A 14,718-nucleotide genomic window follows, 5' to 3' on the forward strand; every position below is an offset into this window, starting at 1 on the left:
ACCATTCCGAACACCGCCAGGATGTATCTACTTACTTTCGTAGCTACTTGGTTGGTCCGCCTAGTTTCTTGCATTGTGAGAACATTCTATATGCCTATGTGAGTTTTTACGTTTGTTGTTAGAGGGGGTAAGTGGCCTCATGACTCCCATGGAATCTCGACCTTTACCATTAGACGTTATAACTCTTCTAAATGAAAGTCCTTCAACACTCAGGGCAGAGTCCAACTGGCCCTAATGGTTTTCAGTTAAGCGTTCTTTAGCTAATTGTCTTTTACGGGGCGGGTGTGTTAATCCCATGCCCAGCCCTCCCCCATTATCCGAGCTTCAGACTGGCAATAACCCTAGAGGACCTACAAGTAGAGTTGAATTGTGGGAAAATTATATTTGGACTAAGGGTTGATGTATTGTAGCGCGTGGAATTTTGATATGAACAGTCACCCTTGAAGATGCACTTTACTGCGTACTAAAACATGTCTGGACTCAATTACTAACTTACCAGACAGTCAACGTATGGAAGGTTCAGAGGTGACCCAACAGTGAGCAACAACATCATGTATAACGCTGATAATCATTTGTAACACTTACATGTTCCCAGCCTTGATCTAAACCATAGAAGAAACAACTGTAAGATTGAATTATAATATACTACGTCGGAAAATAGACTAGTTTGATCACACGAGAATGACCAGAACTCGGAATTTACAATCATGTCCTGCACCGGTAAAACGTTGCTCATATTCTTCCATCGCTGCACGGTTTTTATAAGTAGGTAGGACAGCTTCATGCCATAAGATTCATTGTTGCACACGGAATGGGGATGTGAATTAGCGACAGTCAGTAAAGACCAACTCAGGAACATAAATGAGACGACGAGGCTCAGAAAAACTAGAGTGGCATTTCTATGTATCACTTTCGTCCACATATTAAGCATACTATTCTGTCCGTAAGAGTGCATTTCTTACTAGAAGCAGAGCACCCTAAATATCACGGCATAATTCAGGATAAAAGTGGTGCGGCTTCAACGTAAAGTCACATGGATTAGACACTAACATTGCTGCGAGTCATTTATACTGGATCGGATCAGTTAGTCTGGTAGAATGAGTCCGTCAGTATTGAAAATATCTCGAAACCCAAAATTCTCTCAATGAGCCACTTTTCGTCCTTTCATTTTCTATATATTTATCATTGATCTACAGAAATATCTGGGTTAACTGATCCTCATCTACTCTGACGACATGAAACGTCGAAGAGCCATCAGACATTAAGATGTATCCCCAACGTTTGAATGGAAGGTGAAGGAAATACAAACGATCTGAAGGTGAAACTGAAAATTGTTTATTTGTCCTGCGAAGTCGGTTGTAGACACGGAAATGTATATTGTCTCTTTTAATAAGTTGTTCAGCTCCATGTGTTCCATAAACCTTTCATTGACTATTGTGGTGATGAACTTTGACAGAAATGGAAGGAACGAAATATTTCTCACGTGAGTGAATCTTTTATGGTTTTGGTCCGTTGTGTCTTTTATTATGCTATTTTTTCACTCTCTTCAAAGACAGTTTGTGCCGTATATACACGTTCTGATTTGTTACTGTTTTTACGGCTCGTGCTTCTGGAGCTTGCGGAATATACTTCCCCATTTCAAGCTTGGGCTTATTCCTCTCGTTAGCGGGGCTGGGACGCATCGAATTGCTAGCTTATTGGTCTTTGGTCACCGTGTTTTTTTAAGTTCTCAGATTAAGTGAACTCGTAACCGCTTCAAACCTAGCAGTTTGGTTCGTTACCGTCCGCTTTGTTTCATGAGACATTTGTTTGTAGCTTAGTAGCTGTTCTTTGGACCTTTTCCAACGGTTCATCATTTCGTTTTATGTAGGAGCTGGCCGGCTGTATGTATTACTCGAGTTTAGGACAGGCGAATTTTCTATACCAAGTTATGATGTTTTAGCTGTTTTAGGTAAACATTACATTTCTTCAACAAGCGTTTGAAACTTTTCTAGAATGTTTTTCTAATTATAGTCTCATATTCTTCGTTTTTTACCTATTATTTTATGATACTTGATTATATGTTTTGCAGAGTTTGTTCGTATGTTGGTTGATTCCAAATGTTTGAGTTACTATATGAACTAGGAATCCATGAAATAATGCACTTATATTCAGACAGATCTGAATGAGTGCAAACAAACGCATTGTATTTAGAATTTAAAATCAGGCACACATTCATTACCAAGGAATATTTAGTTTGCACAAACACCACAGAAGTTTGCTTAATTGCCATTCACTCTCTACTTTCTGGTGTTTTATCTAGTGACACAAACTACCACGTGATACAGCTCGCTCAATTTAGAAAGTCCTTGTTCCTAATCAATCCAAGGGTGACAATGTGGCTCTCTTACGTTCAGAAATACACCAGTCTTCCATGAAGCACATACAGGAGGTATAGTTGTTCATGACATCCAACTGCAACCTTTTGATTCTGTATCCATGTGGTGTTTGAATGAACTAATGATCCCATTGTACTTGTTGAATGCTTGATTTCGAATTATAAATACAGTACATTCGCTTGTGATTATTTAGTACTTCTTGATCCGATTACGTTATTTCTGGGATTCTTAGTTCATACTATAATTCAAATACTCTTATTAATCACAATCCAGTAGTACAAACGTTGGTTGCACAGTAGATCTGTTCTTGTTACAACCGTATCTGATTAATTATGCTTTACTGATAGTTGCGTAAATTCGGCGTGCCAAACCTTTGTATCCTCAATTCAACCATAGCAAACACATGAGCTGTTTAACAGAATGGAAGTTAACATAACTTTTGCAGTATCCCTGTAACCATCAGCCATAAAGCGCTTCATTTATGTATAAGCGTGAAGTGTGTAGTAACTATTTAGATTTTGGTGGAGTTTTGTTCTCTGAGCTGGATGGTTTGGTCCTGGAGCTTTCATCGATGATGTCGTTCAGAAGAACGTTTAAAGCTCCACGACCAAACCATCCAGCTCAGAGAACAAAACTCCACCAAAATCATCCACCTGAGCTACAAATCTTCTCCACCATCTCAACTATTTAGATCTTCAGTCCATGAATGATAATATCAGTTTCACTGACTTACACATACTACTTGTAAGGCTGTCTTAAAAAGTATGTGGGAGGATATTAGTGACAAAGACTTCAGAATATTGTACAATTAAACAGTGTTACAGAAGTAACGCATGAAATTTAAGGTCAGTTGCAATTCTAAATCTTACTCAGGAACAGTAAAATGGTCTTTGTGACAGAAACTAAAAGTTATTTCAAGCATAAGGGCAAACGTTTGGGAAAACTATGTGATTAGTATTTCCCTACAAAAGTTCATAGATATTTCTGGCATATTAATGACAATTTTTGGGAACTATTTATGCAACAATACGACAAACATATTTTTATTGTACAATTACTAAGTAGCTTAACTACACATATTCATGTTCCTCTTCTTACAAGCTTTGTTTTTATCTATAAACTATTATTATACGATTTGCCCTTCTTGAGTTATGATCAGTCTATTAGTACCAGTCTCCCATATTCGCAACAACTTTTGACTAGATTTTGTACAAATGTTATTTTCTGTTTTATGATACAGTGTTGTCTGTTTGGTTTGTGTATAAACCCAGTATGTTTGAAATACATGATTCATATCGCAGAGGCTGAGATTGATGTTCTAGACTTAACTGGCGGGGTTAGGTAGGAAGCGGGACCGATAAGGACTCTAGACTGCTCGTACGGGTTTACGCGTCATTAGTCCGGCCGATAAAGCACTGTTCTCTAGTTGGCGGCATCATCACGTTATATATTAACAGGGCACAAGGCCACAAGATATAACAATTTCATGCGACACTTATTATATACACTTGCCAAAGAAAGAATAAAAATCATTGTGGCAGGGTACAAGTTAATGGAAGACATTATCAGAGATCAGAAATTCATTCAAAGTTGATATCACTCAAAATATCAAACATTTTGGGGTGAGTTTAGAAACACATGTGAATTGCTTACCTATAAATATGTACAATTACGAACAGAATATTATTCTATTCGCTGAAATTTGTCATTAACCCTTGTTGGTGTATAGTCAGCTTCGACTGGAAAAAAACACTATCGTGAGTGGTAAGATAGCCTTAGAAAACAGCACTACTAAGTCAAGTAGGCAGCTATAGTTTTACTGTAAACGAAAAAATTTGCCTTGTCTTCTGGAGGAAAATGAATAACGGCTGGTTGCAAGTTAACTTCATGGGTGTACAGGCGTGTTGATGTAATCCTGCGCTACGCACTGACACAGACAAGTTGGTTAGGAGAGCCATTACTGAGTGTATTCGGAGGTGCCTTTACGTAGTTAGAGAGATTTTGGTGGCCGGTGTAACGGAAATGATACTCTGCAAATCCCTCAAAAGTATTTTGTTGAACGGCATTGTTATTTCTTTGTTCCCTTCACTGTCTTGTATTTTAAACTTTACTCAGGTCTCCTCTTAACCATATTTTGTGCTCTTCAGTATTCCTTGTCTGGACTTTTATTATTTGACTTCAGATAAAGATTGGCCTTCGTTATATAAACTTACTGTTCTGTGTTGCCGAACCATTGACAATGGAGTCATGTTTGATTGCATTCAGGGTCACGGCGTGGCTCAGTTACTGATTGCCAACCTTTGACTGTCTGTTGGAGACGGCTACTCGCATCCGTGTCGATAAATATTTAATTCCATTTTGTTGGGGCTACTCTTGTTGATTCTCAGCGCATTATTTTCTGCTAGAGCGACCTTTGACTGCATAGTACAGCCTGTACCGTATTTTGTACTTTTGATATAATTCGTTTTCTTTTCTAAATTAGAACCGTCTAAATTTGTTGCAGAGTTTGTGTTTTGATATAATTTAATATTAGCAGCCCAAAAACACTTCGTACGCTATACAGAAGAACGTAGTTTGTTCTAGCCGAGTAAACTTTGGTTCGTTAGTTTTACGTTTAGATCGAAAATTGAGATTCCCGTCGTTACAGAAGGGTTTTTTCAATAAAGTATCCCATCGATGACATGCTGGTAGAGATTTTCTGGTCATCGAGACACATATCTTGGTATTACTTCGCATGCATGAAATTTTGCGTAATCTAACGATTTTAATCTTGGTGGAGGATCTTTGGATCAAGTGGAAACGTCCACATACCTGGGCAGCATCATCGATGAACAGGGTAGGACTGGATACAGACGTAAAGGCTGGGATTGTCAAAAGAAAGACAATATTCCTACAGTTGAACAGAATATGGAACTCAAAACAACTGTCGACCGATATCAATGTCTTAAACGAGAACTTCAAGACAGCTCTACTGTACGGAGCTGAAACTTGAAGAACTAACATAATCACCATAAAAAACTACAAGTGTTTACAAACACTTGTCTACGCAAGATATTCAATATCTGTTGGCCTGACATCATCAGCTACAGTCAACTGTAGGAGAGAACAAACCAGACTCCAGATGAGAGAAAATTAAGAAACGACGATGGAAGTGGATAGGACAAGCATTACGGAACTCACCAAACTGCATCACGAGGCAATTGCTTACATGGAATCTTGAAGGGAAGCGAAAGAAAGGAAGACCAAACAAAACACTGCGCTGGAAATTAAAAGCAGGCGCGAAAGGGGCTAATAACAAATGGGAGGGATCGCTCCGGACTGAGTTCGATAGAAACTACTGGTGGGCGACCTATGCTCCTCCAAGAGGGGTAACATGCACAAGTAAGTAAGTAAGTAAGTAAGTAAGTAAGTAAGTAACGATTTCAACAAGAACACTGTTGTACCAACATACAGGGCTAGGTAAACGACGGAATTTTGGTCGAATATCTTTCTTAGTGGGCATATCCCGAGTGTAGTTGCCAAGACACTCTGGGATGTAATTGATCTTTTATTTCCATGTAAAAATATTCTTCTACAAATAGTTTTTTCAAAGACATTTTACGTGATGCTAGTTATCGTTCCTTTTCAGCGACCGAGTATTTATCGTTTAATAGTTATTCTAAGGCGGGCTGACCCAAACATCTGTATAGGTGCTCAGAAGCAGAATTTAGGAGGATAATGTACTATATAAGTTGGCAGCTGATTTAGCAATGGCTGACAACAATCAATTATGAATTCTGACTAGGCCTAGTGACTCGAGAATATTTGGGTCAATAACCATCAGAAAGCTGTTCCTGTTGTGACAAACAGTTAGTTTATGGTCACTATGACAGGAATATGTTTTTGAGTAGTAATAACGCTTACACTGTCAAATGAAACTCGTGGAAATAATCTAGTTATTTTGAATAATAGATTGAATAATAAAAGAGGATTTCAGTATCTAGAACGGTTCCGCACTTAGTATAGAAATTTGTTTTGTAAAGGGATGAAACAATTCGACAACTAAGTTTGTAAGCAATAAAACCTCACTTCTAACGACATCAGCGGTACTCTGAACTTAATACTTTGCGATCGTTTGTAAACATTAATCCATAGATATATATTCTAAGACATTCTTATAAATAGAGACAGTAGTTACAAGTTCCCATGTTATTAGGATAAATACAGTTTTTGCTTGTTATAGCCCTTTGAGCCTGGTTTCGAAGCGGAATCATCTCACATGCCTGAGTTTAAATGTTGAAAGATCTGTAGTTTGAGGAATTATGCTTAGTTTGCGATCACTGTCGTAAGATTTTTGCAAGGAATATGTCATCCATTATTCAGCGTACTGTGGTGGTTCCCAACAAAAGGAGCTTATAAAAGGTATATCGATATACTAGTTTAATAATAATATACCAAGAAAGTTAATAGTAAAAACCCTAGATGTCTATCTGTTATTAAAACCAAAAATAACAAAATACAGTTAGAAATACAAAGGGTATATTAAACCGACAGATAATAACAGTTATTATAGGATGAATGTTACTTGTGAGCTGATTCGTGAGAACAACAACCACAAACTGAGTTCACTTGATTGACAGGGATTCCTCTGCAAGTGACTGCACAAATGGCGTAATGAGGAAGACGGAGTCCAATAGCATTATATAATAATAACTCGCGCCTAAAAGGATGTTATAACACTATTATCGTCTTCAATCAAAACCGTGGCCAATGAAGCAGAAGAACAAACGACGTAGATAGCATTTTATATTTTAACCAACGCGGTAGTAAAATCGTATATCATTAATCGAAACGATTATCATCGTTTTTTAACAAGTGATGCAGAAAGACGACAGATATTGAATAAAAATGTGGTTACATATCAAGTGTGACAAATTAAAGAGAAAATGTGGTTTTTATTTTGTTGTTACAAAAAACACTGAATGTACGTCACCGTAGTACCAAATGAGTTCGGGATTATTCAGATCCTCTGGCATGTTTTACAATCCTCCATAAGCTACCACGTAATACATTAATACATATATGCCTCAACATCTCCAGAGAAAGTTGGTGCCTGAAGAACTAGTCTCGCACTAGAATAGCTTATTTATTCGGTAATTTACATTAATTAGACATATCACTAGGCATCAACAAAGACCTCTTGCCGAAGTTCAAGAAAGTTATTTAATTTACACTGGCTCGTTAAAGGTAACTAAAGAAGATAGTGTTCAATGAACAAGTAGTTGATTCGTGAACAATTGAATTTTTCTGCTGACTTGACAGTTGGGGTGCGGTTTTCAAGTAAAATGACACTAGAATGACTAAAGAAGACGGCACAGGTCAAGCTATTGTGGATGAAGTCACTAACGACTCTCCTCAGCTTAAAGGAGAATCCCCACCTAAAATATCAGATGCTATAATTCTAAAGCCTGCTAAAGGTGTGCTAATGCTATTCATTTACATTTGCTTGAGAATTGTACAGCCTTAGTAGTTGTATTTTTGAAATCCTATTATACCTTTGTTCTTCGTGTAGTATATTACAATGGATTCGTTTTTTTCCGGTTTCATGTTTTACACTTTTCAATAGGTACTAAAGACTATCTAGTGTTGACTCTCAAAGTTCACAAGCCCAGAACAAATTACTTGTCAGGTGTACTATCGACGTTCCCGTCGAATCATAAACGAATGGAATTCACTAGCTCAGCACGTGATTTAAGCTCCGTCTGTCGATGCTTTCAAAAGAAAGTTGGATCAACTGGGAGACCACCCAGACTCCTGTTCTTTCCAAACTGAAATTGGAATGTAACACTGAAAAATACCAAGTCCTTAACTGCTTTTGATTTTGTATGTGAAACTTTGAAGCCTACGTTCTGCTCCAGAACAAAGTTTCGGGCACAGTTTCGGCTGACAAAACATTTTCAACTCTTCTCATCTCACCCAAGTCAATACACCCGACTATCTTAATAAACGTAAAAATTTCGGCCAGTCGTTAGAAACTTTGGTTTAAGATTAGCAGGAGCTACCAGTGGCTTGATGGGATATGCCAAATCAATTTCGAAAGTAGATGTATTTAACAAACGCGGAAAAAACACCTTCCATGGAAACGATGCAGATCAAAATAGCTCTTACTGTTCTTTGGTCACACTACTTAACATAGAAGTCACTAGTGAGTGAGGGTATTGTGTTATGCAGTTACTAATTTGTAGATTTATATAAGGAAATATCGACCATTACAAATCCATCTTGTGTCGCTCCAGACAATTTATTTCACGAAATACTGATATTCGGTTTGCTCCCAAAACTATGATGTATTTGCTTACAGCGGTTTAGAATGTTTCTAAGTCATCGTTAAACTTGTTTTTCTGTCATCAAAGTAGCAAACGGGTAGTCCTGTATATTCTTTAAATTCACATTATCAAAATAAACCTGAAGCATATCACTCATTCGATTTTCAGGTAATGTACATTTCAAAATACTGGTACCTTCAATTGCTGCTGGTGCAATCATCGGGAAAGGAGGTGAAGCAATAACAGAAATCCAAAACCAAACTTCAGCGAAAGTAAAAATGTCCAAAGCTAATGCCTTTTATCCCGGTACATCTATGGTTTCCAGTTTTACTCATAACCCGGTTTGGTTTTAGGAACAACTGAGCGAGTTTGTTTAATTGTTGGAACCATCGAGAGTATATTACGTGTTTTTCAGTATATTTCCGAGAAAATATACGAAAAACCAGAATCTGTACCGAAAACAGGTAGTGAAGGACGAGTACTTACTGAGAGACATAAACAAGTAATTATATTGTTTTATTCACTGTTGATAAACTGATCCTTTAATTTTTTTATGCACGTTAAACATACAGCTTCAAGAACAAACAGTTAATCTGTTTTCTAGTTTTGAAACAGTTGTTTTGTGTTCATTTAGTAACATAATTTAATGAATTCTGAGTTGTAGTTTACTGATACACTTAAGTTGTTAGTAATATGTTTTATAACGTTAATATGTGTTCTCTGTTTTCTCACGCATTCTCCAATCTTTCTGCCTTACCAAATTCTCCGAAGTTATATCCATGTCTTACTGTAAGACTACATTCTCATGGGAATGCGAATCAACACTTTACTTTCTGAACATTACTGTTTTGTTAGCTACTGCGAGTTGCTAGGTGTATTGAAGTGAAGAGTAATCTCTTAAACAAAAATCCAAGGTAACAATGTTGATTGATTTCAAGCCACATCCTGTTAGGGCTCTAACTACCGATTCCTCTCTAATTTCTTATATACCAGTTAAAAAGGTGTGGGGTTCCGTAACTGTTTAAAACAATATTTCTGTTTATTAGGAATGCGGCCAAATCTTACCAGTTAGAAAACCTTGTCTGATAGGAACTCCAAGTTCCACTGTATCTACTTTCATTTGGATAACTCACCCTCACCTAGGATGTTTAAGCGATAACGAAAAACATTAACTTGTATTTCGGCATTGGATTAAACTATTTTAAGATTGAATTTCACACGGTGATGTTTTAATAAATAATAAATCATTCACTCACCTGATCGTTGGATGTAAGCTACATTTTAAGTATGAGCGCTAGTTGTACCATCTTATTGTTCAAATCGCAATAGGCTCAAAGGGGTTCGGAAATGGGATTTCGTTAAAAACCGGACGCCTTAACTTTTGAACCATTGATCTACATGTCAATGCCATTTGTTAGTTTGGTTATACCAGATTATTCGTCAACTTACAACTGCAGTTGATGTTGTACCTGATGGTAAATAGTATATTGAAATAGACATTAATTGACCAGTTCATTGTGGCTGATTAAATCTCAGCTGACTCGTATTCTTCCCGTATGTCAGACCAGAAATATATTAAGCTGACCAATATCACTTACTAGATCTTATAAAATGACTTTTGACTGGTATTAATGTTCACGAACATAGGGATCGTAAGAAACACTTCACTTTTGTTGTTATTTATTTTTATTCCAATTATCCGACTATTATAGTAAAACTCACTCTCATCGCATATGGCACTGCATTGCCTGATAACGTTGGTTTTATTTTAGGTCAAGATTTTGGTCCCTAACAGCACAGCTGGAATGATAATAGGAAAGGGTGGTAGCTTTATCAAGGAGTTGAAGGATACAACTGGGGTATTCATTCAAGTATCTCAGAAGTCTAAGGAGCTTAACTTGGCTGAAAGATGCGTTACTGTCGCAGGTAAATTTATTAATTCTTGTTATATGGTAGATAGTAAGTTAAAATTATTTATTACAATACATGACCTATTCGAGCTGTATTTTTGCCTGATATTATTTGCAGTCGATTTCTTAAGTTCACCAATATACATGTCAGTAATAAGCTGTACGCGAATTAGCCATGCATATATGTAGCATCATATCAAAGTGAAATACATCTAAAGCATAGAAAACCTGTCTTAGTGTATTATTATGTCGATAATAATACATGGCCGCAATTGTTATGCTAATATTGACTTGAAATATTACTACTCATTGATTCGTTTGATGTTGTTTACTTGTATCTTTCCAGTGTTATTTAGGACTGTAATTGGTCAGTCTCTTATTGGCATATATGCATCCTGTACGGACTGCCTTGATGTTGTCTTGGTTCACAAGCTTTATAAGCAATGATGGATAGTGGCTAGCAGTGAAATACAAGACGCGCGTTTCGTCTTTTTTGGGACTTGTGAATTAAGGCAATATCGAGGCAGGATGCACATATGCAAATAAGAGACTGACCAATTACAGTCCTAAATAACAATGGGAAGATACAAATAAGCAACATCAAGTGAATTACTCACACACCATTAAGAACACTCGAGATCGTTTTGTTCATAATCATTAAATATTCCTTCTACCCTTACTATCAACTCCTATGGTTTCATATCTATTCTTATTCACCACCAATGCTAACTATTTGATTTCACGAAGTGTTATTTCTGGTCTCCTGAATTCACGCCCTAAACCACATGTTGGAGTTTTCGTTGTTATAACCTTACATCAAATCCGACAAAAACCTTTATTAGCTATAACTGTAAAATCCTGTACTATGGATATATGCTTCGTCTACGAAGCTTGGGTACAGGATCTGACTGTCGTCGTTCACTTGACTACCTGGTCAGTTTAAAGGGTCCGAGCGATTTTTCCTCCGTATATCTTGGGGCTCGACTACTGCCTTTCCTAGCCTCGATATCATAGGCATAGGACTAAGTTCAAAGAGTAGTCCCTCGTGCATTGTCTGACATTGCGAACTCAGAAGGATAAACAGACAGGTCTCTGTTGACGGTCCCACTGCAGTGCCATTCTAATGAAAGAAAATGGGGTTCACGGAGACTTTCTACTCCCCCAAAATAGCCGTTCTCTCGGACCCCATAGTATCATGGTACTCTAATCCCCAAGGACGTAGTCTAAACCAAAGTAAAATACATTTATTTGGGCCTCACATTGTCTTAACTCAGCGAATAGACAACGGTAACCGACGGTGTTTTTAGCAACCACCAACGTTAAACATAGCAAAAGATATCGTCTGACATGATGACACTTAAAATTAGCTCAACGATTGATGCGAATGGACCATATCGTCATCAGCCATTGCTGGAGTGGCTTGGTAGTAAACTACCATTTGTTATTGAGCACTTTTTAGACTATTATTATTATTATTAATATTATTAAACTCATCAGGTATAACTACTATGCTTACATGACTTTAAACCACACTCTAATTGTGAGGATCAGTCATACTACTCGGTTGTACAAACCAAAGTAGGGGAATGGGGTTTGGACTTACGACTTCGTAAAAGTAGGACCCCTTAACCTCTAATGGTGCTCTATCGCATGCACGATTTAACCTGCGTTTTATTGCACCCATAAAGGATCCCACAAGGATGCATCTTAGAGTTCAGCTGAACAATAAAGAAGCCAAGAGTATATTTCAAGAACTAGAGAACCTCTTAATCAGTTGTGTAGGTGCTATTCACTCTGATTTAGCTTGGCATGATATCCGAACAGCTGTAAAAATAGAGATGACATCTGTCAGTAACTTAAACCGAAAAGTTCAGAAAAACCTAATAATTTAAGTGGTCTAATGAGCTATCCATAAAATTTTCCCTTTAAACTCCGAATACATTGCGAACCAAAGCCGACTTAAACGTAGACTGGGAAAAGATCGTAAACAATGGTGGACAAGAAAAGCAAAAAGTTGAAATATTCAGCAGGAATAGGTAATTATAAACAGTTTTTCAGACTTATCGGTGAAACAGACATTAAGAAAGTCAAGTGTTCATGAAGCTATTTTAGAAAAAGCTGAAACAATGATTCACTCTCAGCTAAAGTGATTGAAGCTATGAGTAAAACACTAGATAACATTCTAAGTGATCTCCAGCTACCTTCCGGTTTCTAGGTTCTTCATCTATCCTTCACGTTTAATGCAGTTAGAAAGTCTGTAGCTAAACAAATATGATATTTTTTAAAAACTATCAAAAGTGATAGGTCGAACTCGGAATGTCTTAATTATGCATTGAAGCTATCTTACGACCATTGAACACTAAGATAAGCAGCAAAATAAATCTTACAAAACTGAAGTTATTTTTCTGTATTTTGGTTAATAAAACCTATTGCTTTTCGTCGTACCACATTACAACTGGGCTTTGCAGTAACGAGACCTAGAAAAACGGTTGAATGCATCTTTACTGGGGAGGTAAGATCACCACATAAAAACAACAAATACGCTTTGGTAATAATTTTTATAAGTAAGGAGTCATAAAGTTCCTACATAAAGCTATAAAGCTTACGATTTCAGTGTGGTTCACTGTCGATTCGGTAAAAAGCTCATTAAGGTTCAAATATTTGTCTCACTATCTGGAATTTGAGTTATTAAAGCATCGAATCATCGTTCGTAGTGCGTTCTTACTAATCAGACGCCGTTTTTTGGTTTCTAATCAATAAGTGATGATGTGTGTCTCAAATGTTGGTATCTTAGATTGCGTTTGAACAAATTCATAGACGTGAAACTATCACTAATTTACTAATAAATGGTTGTTAGTAAATTCAGTCGTTCCATTTGTTTAAAATAGCAAAGATTTCGTGCTTTAGTATCACTTTAATTCAGATTACTTGGTAGATTAATAAGTTTACAAAATCCCAACGATGTTCGATATTATTGATCATTTAGACCTCAGTATTCATCAAAGTCTTACGGGTCATTTAAGCATTTCTACCTATATACTGTGCCGAATTTTTCCTTATGCTTACCTACATGTGTGTGAGATATTATTCCCCAGTATATTTCATGTCAGATGTTAATATAGCTCAGAACCAGTCGCATATAATTTTTCTACTCCACGTCTTTTTTTGTCGACACAATAACTTGTGGCTAATTTTGATATTTCATTTCATATGTTGATTTCCTCCCTGTCTTGTCAACAGTACTTACTTACGCCTGTTAATCCTCGTGAAGGAGCATAGGCCGCTCACCAGCATTCGCCATCCAACCCTGTCCTGGGCAATCCTTTCCATCTCTTTCCAGTTATTATTCATCCTTTCCATATCTGCTTTTGTTTCCCGACGTAGTGTTCTTTGGCCTTCCTCTTTTCCGTTTCCCTTCAGGATTCCAAGTTAGGGCTTACTTCGTGATGCAGTTTGGTGATTTGCGTAGTGTATCTCCTATCCATTTCCATCGTCTTTTCCTAATTTCCTCTTCAGCCGGAAGCTAGTTTGTTCTCTCTCACAAAAGTCTGTTGTTGATGGTATCCGGCCAATCGATGTTGAGTATCTTGCGTAGACAGCTATTTATAAATACTTGTACCTTCTTGATGATGGTTGTTGTAGTTCTCCAAGTTTCAGCTCCGTACAGTAGAACTGTCTTTACGTTGGTATTGAAGATTCTCACTTTGATATTGGTTGGAAGTTGTTTTGAGTTCCATATGTTCTTCAATTGAAGGAATGTGGCCCTTGCTTTGCCAATCCTCGCCTTCACGTCTGCATCTGATCCTCCTTGTTCATCGATGATGCTTCCCAGGTATGTGAAGAATTCTACATCTTCCAGAGTTTCGCCATCAAGAGTGATTGGATTGCTGTTCTCCGTGTTGTATTTTAGGACCTTGGTTTTCCCCTTGTGTATGTTGGGGCCTACTGATGCAGAGACTCCTGCTACACAGTCCCTGTCATCCCATGATATCTTCATATCCGGTGTTGTCTATTCCAACTTTGGCATTTAGATCTCCCATCGGAATGGTGAGGTCCTTTCTTGGACACTTCTCTATGATTGACTGCAGCCGCTCGTAGAATTGATCTTTAATGTCGTCGTTGCTA

The 14,718-nt window shown here is 37.3% G+C and overlaps 1 protein-coding gene across 1 annotated transcript in view; it reads left to right on the forward strand.

Moving 5' to 3' along the window:
• The first annotated feature begins 7,660 nt into the window (after nt 1-7,660).
• Nucleotides 7,661-14,718, forward strand: part of MS3_00006689 (uncharacterized protein) — a 76,350-nt gene continuing 69,292 nt past the window's right edge. Inside the window, exons 1-4 of the mRNA XM_051214900.1 lie at nt 7,661-7,834; nt 8,852-8,989; nt 9,037-9,185; nt 10,456-10,609. The gene's annotated coding sequence lies outside the window, so the exon portion shown is untranslated. The remainder of the gene's footprint in view (nt 7,835-8,851; nt 8,990-9,036; nt 9,186-10,455; nt 10,610-14,718) is intronic.

The sequence above is a fragment of the Schistosoma haematobium genome, chromosome 2, assembly GCF_000699445.3.
Source record: "Schistosoma haematobium chromosome 2, whole genome shotgun sequence".
Classification (NCBI taxonomy): Eukaryota; Metazoa; Platyhelminthes; class Trematoda; order Strigeidida; family Schistosomatidae; genus Schistosoma; species Schistosoma haematobium.